General features: G+C 33.5%; 1 protein-coding gene across 1 annotated transcript in view; it reads right to left on the minus strand.

Moving 5' to 3' along the window:
• LOC149779115 (deoxycytidylate deaminase-like) overlaps nt 1–9389 on the minus strand; it is a 63060-nt gene extending 53671 nt beyond the window's left edge. Inside the window, exon 1 of the mRNA XM_089938565.1 lies at nt 9331–9389. The gene's annotated coding sequence lies outside the window, so the exon portion shown is untranslated. The remainder of the gene's footprint in view (nt 1–9330) is intronic.
• Nucleotides 9390–10324: the final 935 nt, after the last annotated feature.

Here is a 10324-nt window from a genome sequence, read left to right on the forward strand (position 1 = left end):
TTAAATACTCTAATGCTTGAGTCTAGTCGTTCCAGTTAAAACCTGTTTGAGGTTAATGTTCTGCAGACCAGGTCAAATCGGGAAATGAGACTATCGATAAGGTATTATGAATACAGTACCTTGTAATACCAGGTGCTTACTTGTGCACGTTTCTGAACCAGTGACACATTTTGTACTAGCTGACAGAAATGTCAGTCAGGATAACAACTAGCCTGAGCAAAGTTGAAAACCACATGCCACCTAACTACAGGAAGTGTACATGTGCATACTCTTATTTGTTGGGAAAGGAGAGGTCATTGTGCATACAAAGAAAATTACACAATACGATTCAGTTGTCATTTTCGGCATTTTACCCATATGGAGTCTATATGGATATAAATATTGTGAATATTTAAATTTGAAACTGAAGGATTATGGTATGCATTTTTATTTTTACATTTACTGTTTAGTTTTTTTTTCTGTTTTCTCTTTCACAAGTTTCAGATAAACAGGGCAGTAATGTACAAAAATAGCATGAAATACATACCATTAATATTCCTAAAAATGGAAGTTGCTAAAGTGCATTTCACACAGTATTGCTAATTTTAACATATCTGTAACTCATTAAATTTTCAGGTCATCTGTAGCCAAAAGTAGCTAATTTGTTTTGTATGGAAAATTCATGATGCTATGTGGAACAAACAAACAATTGATGTATTGCTCTGGCCTTGTCTTATACTCAGCATTTACTATTATATGGATGATGGATAGAAACTGTACAAATAGTGCAAATTCGACTTAAACTTTGATGTGACTTATAGGCCGACAAATATGGTCGATCTTCCAGTTGTGTTTACAATGTGTTCTAAGATTTCATTTTCGTTATTTGATTAATTTGCATTCAGAGCAAGGAAGTTTAAATTGGTGTTCAGATTTACAGTTTTGTTATTTATACCTTTTCATATTTTTCTTAAGCAATTAATTTTCCTGTCAAAGAAGTAGTTCTTATATATTTGTTATTCATTGAAAAGGCATTGAAAGTATTACCAAGTTTCAAACATGTAAATATGAATATTTCCATCAGAAAATAGAATGTTGTCTCTGAAGTCAAGATTGCTTCAGTATAATTATTCATTACGGTTTCTTAACATGCTGTTTAAATTTTGCTTCTTTTTACAAATATGTTCTTCCTGTACATATTTTTCATATTAGTCTTAAAGAAGTTTGCATTTTAATTTCTTTACCCATAGTAGATTGAGATATGTTTACTTTCGTAAGAAGTATACAGTTTTTAAATGGGACATTGCATACATTAAATGCATGTATAGTACAATTTTATTGCTCCAACCTAAGTTTGTCTGAATATTCTGAAGGCAAAACTTATTAAATATCTTTCAGATGAATCTGTTTATGCAACTGTTCTGTTTGTCAGACGTTTACCATGTTAATCGACGAGATTATGTCACATCCATATTCTTGACTTGTATTATGCAACCTGCTTTAAGTGTGTTCAAAGGTCTGCTACCCACGTCTCATTTTTATCATTCTTTTGGTCTTGGGTAAAAATTCGAATTCAAATAATGGCGCAGATAACTTAAACTTTGCTTCCTTCTCTGAATATGCAAAGATGAAATTATTTGAATTACTTTACAAAGGAAATTGTATTGCTTTTTGATGTTCCTTCCAAAAACAAATTGACAGTGTGACGTTTCATCAAGTTTGGAAGGAACTAGCATATCTGATTATAATAGAGATTGTCCATGGAATCAGTAATGATAAATAAGATGATGTTTTCATGTAACAATGCTGCAGTATTGCATATGTTTTCCTGTGATTCCATTTTTGTCAAGACTCCTCCACCTTAGATGAAAGATGATGTCCTTTTGTTCGTCTGTCAACACCCTTTGATTACCCTCAATGGTACAGGTTTTTACTTTCTTTCGCTTTAATATCATTGTAACCAACATTTTGAATGTTATTCACGAGTGGGCTTAATATGAATGCTGTGGCCAGCTTATTGTATTTATTCAATAATGACATACATATTGTATGAAATGACTTTATTTGGGATGCATCTTTTATATTAAACATTTTTGTGGAGATCAATATTTACTGTATGCAGTGAAATATGTGTCATATTCATCCATGCTTATCTGGCATTAAATTTATAATGCATTTTAATCATTTAATGTGTTTTTCTTTTTCTTCTCAACTTCCTACTGTTATTTATTTTTAATTCCTTGGTTTCAAACAGTATTGGGTAGGTGGCCATGGCAGCTCAGTAGGCGATTCACTGCGTTTTGTAATTAAATGATCATGAGTTCACTACACTGGAGAGATAAAAAGCCTGACTTTACATCCTGAATAAGAACACTCTGACCAGATTTTTTCTCAGATACAGGTAATGTACCTGATAATAAAAGACTCTGAGAAGCTCATGTGTCCCTTAATATTTTAATCGGAATAGGTTTGGAGAATTGCCCACATGTGATATAGAACCTTTGAACATAAATGGCTTATAATTCTCAATAATAAAATCAGACCGATTTGTTTGACCCAAGAAATGTATTGCTTTCAGTACAGGACTTACCTTGGCCTCTTAAAATATTAGCCTTTGGAAAGTCTATCTTTATTATGTTGCTTATTTTTCAATCTTTAGCAATCAGAAATAGCATGCACTTTCTTGTTGCAATATTGGTCTATCCAGTTTCCATTTAGAAATTTCTTACCTGTGTTAATATACGTCAGGTACCAGCTAATCACCCCTCAAGATATGTTCCTTAATTACATCATAATTAACACTTTCTTGCAACGACGAATGAAGTGTAGATTTCATTAGTTTCGCCAATGAATACACTTTGTACAATTATAGTTCAATGCTGTCTTTGTCATATTGATCTACTTCCTCTTCTCTAACAATTGATGCTAACCTATTTTTTATGATAGCATCAAAACACAAGTGTGCATGTATAACAAGGTTCACTTTACAATTTTCAGTTCTAATATTTTAAACTAAATCGCATTTCCCCTTTTTCCTTTTCTTTTTATATTTTCATCTCTTCTTTATTATTTCCATTAGCCTATAGATCACTACTGTGGCCTAGTGACTAGAGCGCCAGTCCTGGATGGGAGAGTTTGCTGGTTTGACCGAGTCCTACCAAAGACATAAAAATGGTACACTTCCGCGCTAGGTGCTCATCATTAACAGTTTAATGTTGGCACTTGTTATCCTGTTGTTAGGATAAGGTGTCTTGGTAGGACAGCAGCATAATACCCCAGTGCTAGACATCACTATCTACTGCCACGCTGCAGACATTGTAGTGATAGGACTGCAAAATTGTTAAAGCTATGATAAATATCCAAATCGCACACAGAAACACACTCCATTTGCATATCTTCATTATCTCTCTCTTTCCTCTTTCTGCAAGTCCCTCTTCTGAAATTGCGGTTGTCTTTCTCTTCTTCAAATTAATTCCAGTAGTGATGCAAATAAATTCCAATATTGAACTTGATATGTTAATAGCCTCGAATGTGCTAATGTGCCAACAGTATTCATGTATCGAGGTGATATAATCCAAAATGTCTTAAATCAATTCAGTATAATTCCAAAATAGTGATTTAGTCTAAGAAGTAATAATGAGTACCTTGAAATTCCAGTGAATAATTTAAAGAAATGAATCCTCTGAAATCTTAATTGAAATGCAACCTAAATTGAGTCCTAAAAAACTGATGTTAAGACATGCAATAAAGAACTTCTATTACTTCTCCCATTGTAAAAAAAATTAATAACAGAGCCAGGTTGAAGTTTATTTTGAGAATATTTTAAGTTTAAAACAAGGTCAGGTTTCTTACTAAAACTTCAGTTCAGAACATGTAATGCAGCAAGTACACTTGGAATTCCCAAGAGGAACACCAGTGTCCTAAATTCAAACTCAGGTAAACGTTTATCTCAAGTACGGGTAATACTGATCTTAATTTATAATCTAAAATCATAGATAAATATTAGTTATGTATTATATTGTTTGTACTAAAATAAGAGTTTCGTCAGGTAGGTATTAAACTCAATTACATACCAAGGTCAATATCACAATTTAGAGATACGTAACAAATAATCATAAAGGCCAATAAATACAAATTAAATATACATCACAATCATTGTTACATGTTTTTAAAGTTGCGTTTTTATACGCCAGCGGTATCTAGAGTTTTGGCTACTTCCCACATTTATATTAAGAGAAAAAATCCTTGCACTGTACCACCTGTATAATATGTACAAGGACAAACCACCACCAGTTTTGCTTTTATTGCAAAATACTGCTATAACAATGGATATTTTGAGAACAGTTAAAAGGAACCTGAAGTTTACAGTATTATGGGATTCCCATGCTACCATTGGTCTAAAAGTGTATTTCAAACTGAAATAGAGTATGTCTTTAATTAAGGAAAGCTCAGAAAGTGAATGGAAATGTACATCTGTACCGAACTCCGCTCCCATCCTTAGTCCAAATATAATTCGTGCATAATTTAGAACAATGAGGTTGGGAATCCCTATCACCTGTCATATTCTTCTCAGGTAATGCCTTGTTTCCACGGCGGTATTTTACAATAAAATTCAATGAAATTGTTCAGATAGTCACATGCACGATGACTTTAAGTGAACTATGCGCATTTGATTTATCATACGAAAATGTGAATATAATTAATTGTAAAGAAGCATTGTCTGCTGGTACGACTTGACCTTGAGGATTGCCATAAAAGTTTACCACACGTAGTCTAATTGGTTCTAAATGACAATGATGCCACTCAAACATTCAACATGGCCTACACAGCATCCATCTTGATAATATTGTTCTCGCTACTCCTGAGTGGATAGTTGCACCAATATAGAAACAGACTTATTGCAATGTCTTGGTCCTAAATTAAAATGGTGCCGATCTGATGATAAGTATGGCCACCATGGTAGACATCTTGAAAATCGTTTTGCTACCCCACAATAGAAAGTTATATAGCCATCGCGTCTTCATGGAAAAAAAAACGTATGATGTCTAGTCTGTTCTAAAATGATGGTGCTGATCTGATATCTAATATGGACACAACAGTGTTGCTTCGGTCCTATTAGTTTGATCTTCTTGGAGGAGAGATCATGAACTTGTTACGATATGTGATCTGAAACTGTTTCAATGCAATATATTACATGTAAACAATTGAATACTGCTAATGTCAGATGTTCAGAAAGTAGGAATAAAAATAACTGAATCTGATTTTATACTCTTCCCCTCACCTATCTCGTGCAATTGTTGTAGTTGTAAATCACGTCATCATTTAATAGCACAAGTCATCAATTTGATGCAGAATATAATAAACACTCGTATCATTGTTATTCGGAATTTCAGAATCTACTTGCCTGATGCCGGGAAGAAGTTCATATTATTCTCGGGCAATATCCCGTGCGCAAGGCAAAAAATATTAAGACAGGTTGTGTACAGTTAGTAATTCTTTATGATTTGCAATATTCAAAATTCATCACCTTTGTGTATACATATATCGCAATCTTCTTTTGCAACGTGGTCCACATTTACTATAATCAGTCTATCCCTGTTAAAGTGTATAATTTCCATTTTGTAATCCGTGACATAACATGAATATTTGAAGCAAGTTTTGACAACAGGTACTATATATTTATATTTTATCTTGTAATGTTGGTATATCAATTTGGGATCCGCCCATGAAGCTATGCATATATAAACATTCTTGCAACGGCGCCTTTGCTACTGTGTTTTGTCCACTTATAAATCACTAGTGCGTATGAAAATACCGATGAAAATATTAATAATCCCCGTTTTCTAAATGAATACACAATTTCATTGCAATCCTTTCTGCTTTCCGTGCTTAGAAACCTGGAGTGAGAGAGATAAAGAATTTGGGCTGCATAAAAACTTTGAAATTGAACTTAAACAAAGTAACATACAGGTATATGGTTTGTTGCAACGGTATGTGTGCACTTGCCTTGGGATTTATATAATCAAAGATAGAAAGTGACAAACCCTGTCGACATTATACGGTAAATTTCTTGGTTACGTGGTACTCAAGCATTTACTATGATGTGTGTTTGTGGTCTAAATTTTTAACGTAGCCTTAGCAAGTTTTCAGTCATATTCCTACGATATCGGCAGTGTAGTAGTTTATAGTGATGTATTGCACTGGGGAACCATGCCGCAGACATGTAGCACGATGTCCCCCGCCAGTCATTTTATTCTGACACCAGGCCTACCAGTCCTAACACTAACCTCTTAATGATGAGCGCCTGGCGAGGCAGCAGTACATTTTTTAAGTCTTTGGTATGATTCGGCCAGGGTTCGAACCCACGACCTCCCGCATCCGACGTAGACTAACTCACCACTAGTCCACCGAAGCGGTCCTGTTGTGTATAAAATGTTTAGTTGTTGTTTCTTAAACCTATTACAATGTTCTAAAGTCGAATATTATTAATTAAATATGAAAATGTCCGCCACCACCCTCTCACTCTCTCTGGACCATACTAGCAAGATACGGGCGAAAATCTATGAAAAGACGAGCTAACAGGAGGATTTTTGTTTGTGTCATCCCAAGATGCCTCTGGAATTATGAATGACGGTAAAAGTTAACTCAATCCGACTAAAGGTGATATATATATATATATATATATATATATATATATATAGAGAGAGAGAGAGAGAGAGAGAGAGAGAGACAGACAGACAGACAGACAGACAGAGACAGAGAGACAGAGAGAGAAACAGACAGACAAGAGAGAGAGAGTTATGGTGTTAATATTGTTATTAAAGCAGATTAATGATTTAGATCAACTTGAAATATATTAAAATATTTTAATTACCTCTTGTTTGTTCATCATTTCGCTTGGTTTCTATTCTATACTAATTTCCATACGCTGGAACCTGAAGGGCTGAGCGTCCATGTCAATGATTGAGCTAATCATGCGTTATAACCATCTTTCATTTTTAAATCATAAATGTGTCTTATATTGATTTTATCAATGTTAAAACTAGAAATTCAAAAAGAAAACAATCAACTTATAAAATTGCGAAGATGATTTTAAAAAGCAACAAAAGGCACATGCTGCATTTTGTAGTTGTTACACTCGGTAGGGATGTGAGTATTTAATTCACTCGGTCATTACACAGATGCCTGTAGTCAATCTTAAACTCCATTCAAAGTGCAAAGACATGTATTTGCATGAGATATAAAGAAAATATATGTACAGTATGTACGCTGTATCAATTATAAACAACTCGTATAAATGTTTCATTAAAAGGATATTCGACAAGACTATTTTTATTTTGATTGAAAATGTATACATCTCGTGGTACGCGGACTTCAAGCCTTAACACAACCATGTAAAGATTGCGGGCTGCATTTTATGCCGAGATTCCAGACCCTAAACAATCGGCTTCTCAAAGATTACTTTGATGCATGCCGCCTATTTTAAAGTAATTAGATAATATTTGTACATGTTAATAATGTAACTCGTGTGAGATTTACTTTGCAGGCATGCTTAATAAAGCAGGTATCCATAATTATTATAGCCATTTCTATTTCTTTAAATGCATAATCAATGAACCTAAACACTAGCAACCCAATCGGTGTTTACCATCTATTGTATGATTGTGTACATGAAAATTACAGAAGGCTGACAACTCTTTATCGTTTGAAAAAGAATTAAACAAATTAAAATAAGTGTACTTAACTCCTTCTCAAAAGTCAACTCGTCAGAGAGAGTTTAAATGTATGTCGCCGACTTCATGGTGACTAGATGATTATTGTTAAGCAAATGGTAAGAAGGTGTTCTCAAATCATTTAGTTTTAAGAACAAAATATTATTCCATAAAGTCTAGCTTTCATTACTGTACATGTTGATTTGGTAGCATATCTAGGCGCAGAAAAGTGAATTTAATAACGGTTCCAAAAGCAAATCAGATCAACCCTTTATAAGAAAAATTATTTAATGTTTCAGTTCAATGTATATTAACTACCGCCACCCCTTCTATCTATACTCTCTCAATTCTAAATATTTCAAAACCATAATATATTTATCTATGTATATAGACATGCATATATATGCATTCTAACCCTACCTTTCCTTCTCGCGTACATATGTATCTTCATTTATTATTTACACTCATCTTTTTGATAACTTTAATTATGGGCATATGATTTTAAGGCATAAACAAAATAAAAATTAACTGTAACACGAATGGAACGCAATTTCCTTAACTTCCGTTTTATTCTGCCTAATATTTAAACTTTAGTTGTGATATATTGTCATATAATTAGTCAAGGGCAGATTTCCCAAAGGCAACTTCAGTTCAAGTGAATTTGCATTGGGCAAACTGACTTATGACATTTGTGTTGCTTTGGTGACAACCTACATTTTTAGAAAAATCATTTTTTATTTTAATAGATGAACTGACAATTTAGATATTTTTGATATTCTTAAGCTTTTTTTGCACTATCTAGACTTGATGCATATTTTTGCTATAATGCTACTTCACATTTCCCAACTGGATGGGAAGTTTTGATTGTGTCAATAAAAGAGGTTACAAAGTTGCAAAACAGTGCCTGAGATTTTGCTTTTGGCAAAAAAACTTAAACTTATATTTTAATAAGATTGGAACATTTGAGCTCCTGTATCCGTCTGTCTGTAGTTTTAATTGCAGATAAATTAGTTCCTAAGCTTTTAAATAAATATCTTTTCATGTTTTTGCAGGACAGGCGCAATAAGAAAAAAACATTCAGGTTCTCAGGTTGATGGAAGTCTTTGATTGTGTGTAATTAGTCATCACAATGATGATAAAGTAAGAGTAGTCCTCATAATGTTTATAGAAGTATACGGCAAAAATGAAGTGATACAGATATTGCCTGGCTTACAGTTAAGCTTTCTTTCAAATTTCTAAAAGATACTTTCATTCCTTCTTATGCTCCTCGAAATGTAGTCATATGTCAAGGTCCACACAGGTATATGACTACACGCATGTTTGTGTGTGTGTGTGTGTGTGTGTGTGTGTGTGTGTGTGTGTGTGTGTGATCTAGATAAAATACAGGGTATTAAATAAGACTATTATGACATATAATCTCAAAAAATCGGATCTTATGACTTTGGCTCGGTCTATTGCGAGGGACAAGCAATCTGAGTACTGTTGGTGAATATATTAACATATTGTTGAACGCTTAATATATTAAGATAAATAACATTGTCAGTGTTTATAATCTTAATGCAAATGTTCAAATAAGATAAAGCGAACAAAACTGATTGTATCTGTATTATTTTTTGTTTGGAACACTCGTTTTACTTACCGTTTCTTCTAGGAGTAATGATTCCACAATTTTATACTGCAGGTTCAGACGTATTATCTCGACTGTGTACAGAATTACACATTTACCTGTACAGTCATATATATATATATATATATATATATATATATATATATATATATATATATATTAGAACATGTGCAAAGCCTATTATTACACAGTGTGGTAGAAGGATTGATTTCAGTTTGTAATGCTCCTCCATATTTTTTTATGTGTCATATTACAAGTTTACGATTAAGTTTACCTCACAGTAGAGCACAGTATGCCTTTTAGTCATTCAATGGCGATATTATTAGTTGTAAGTATGTCTATATTTAATGTCATTGCGTTGAACTTGTTTGTGTCAAGTAGAACCTTTCCCACATATCTGTAAAATACGATCTTCGTTTCATGTTTCGTCTTGTCGTGTAAGCAAGGAAGCATTATTTTAATTTAAACGCGCGTTTTAAAGCGAGCAAGTGCACTACGAAGTATTAGATTGCATTTTCTCCTCTTATTCGACCAAATACGCTATCTACATATACACCTTTTATAAAAGCAACAATTTTATTATTTTTTAAGATGTTTTGAAACTTTTAGCTTCTGCGCTCTGCCTGAAATTGAGTTTTGAATTAAGTGTCAGAAATGTGATCCCAACCAGAATATGCGCTGCCAGCATGACGGAGGTAGTAACGGTACTTAGTGACATCATTCTCAAGGCGCGAAAATTTTTCACTGCAACTTTTTATATCAACTTTTGACTAAAACTGGCACGCCACATGGTAGATTCATAAATTTGTAAACACTAGATACGCAATTTTAATAGGACTGGTCACCAGCTTACGACTGGATCACTACTTTGGCGATTTTCATAAATACGACTTAAGCGTTCGCCGTCTTGCCGAAGTGTCGTTAAGTATATTCTGAATATTTAATTTCTTACTGAGTGTTTTGGAAGATATGTCGTGAAATTGAAACAATGCATAGTACCGGGCAT

The sequence above is a fragment of the Sinohyriopsis cumingii genome, chromosome 17, assembly GCF_028554795.1.
Source record: "Sinohyriopsis cumingii isolate HCF-2022 chromosome 17, ASM2855479v2, whole genome shotgun sequence".
Classification (NCBI taxonomy): Eukaryota; Metazoa; Mollusca; class Bivalvia; order Unionida; family Unionidae; genus Sinohyriopsis; species Sinohyriopsis cumingii.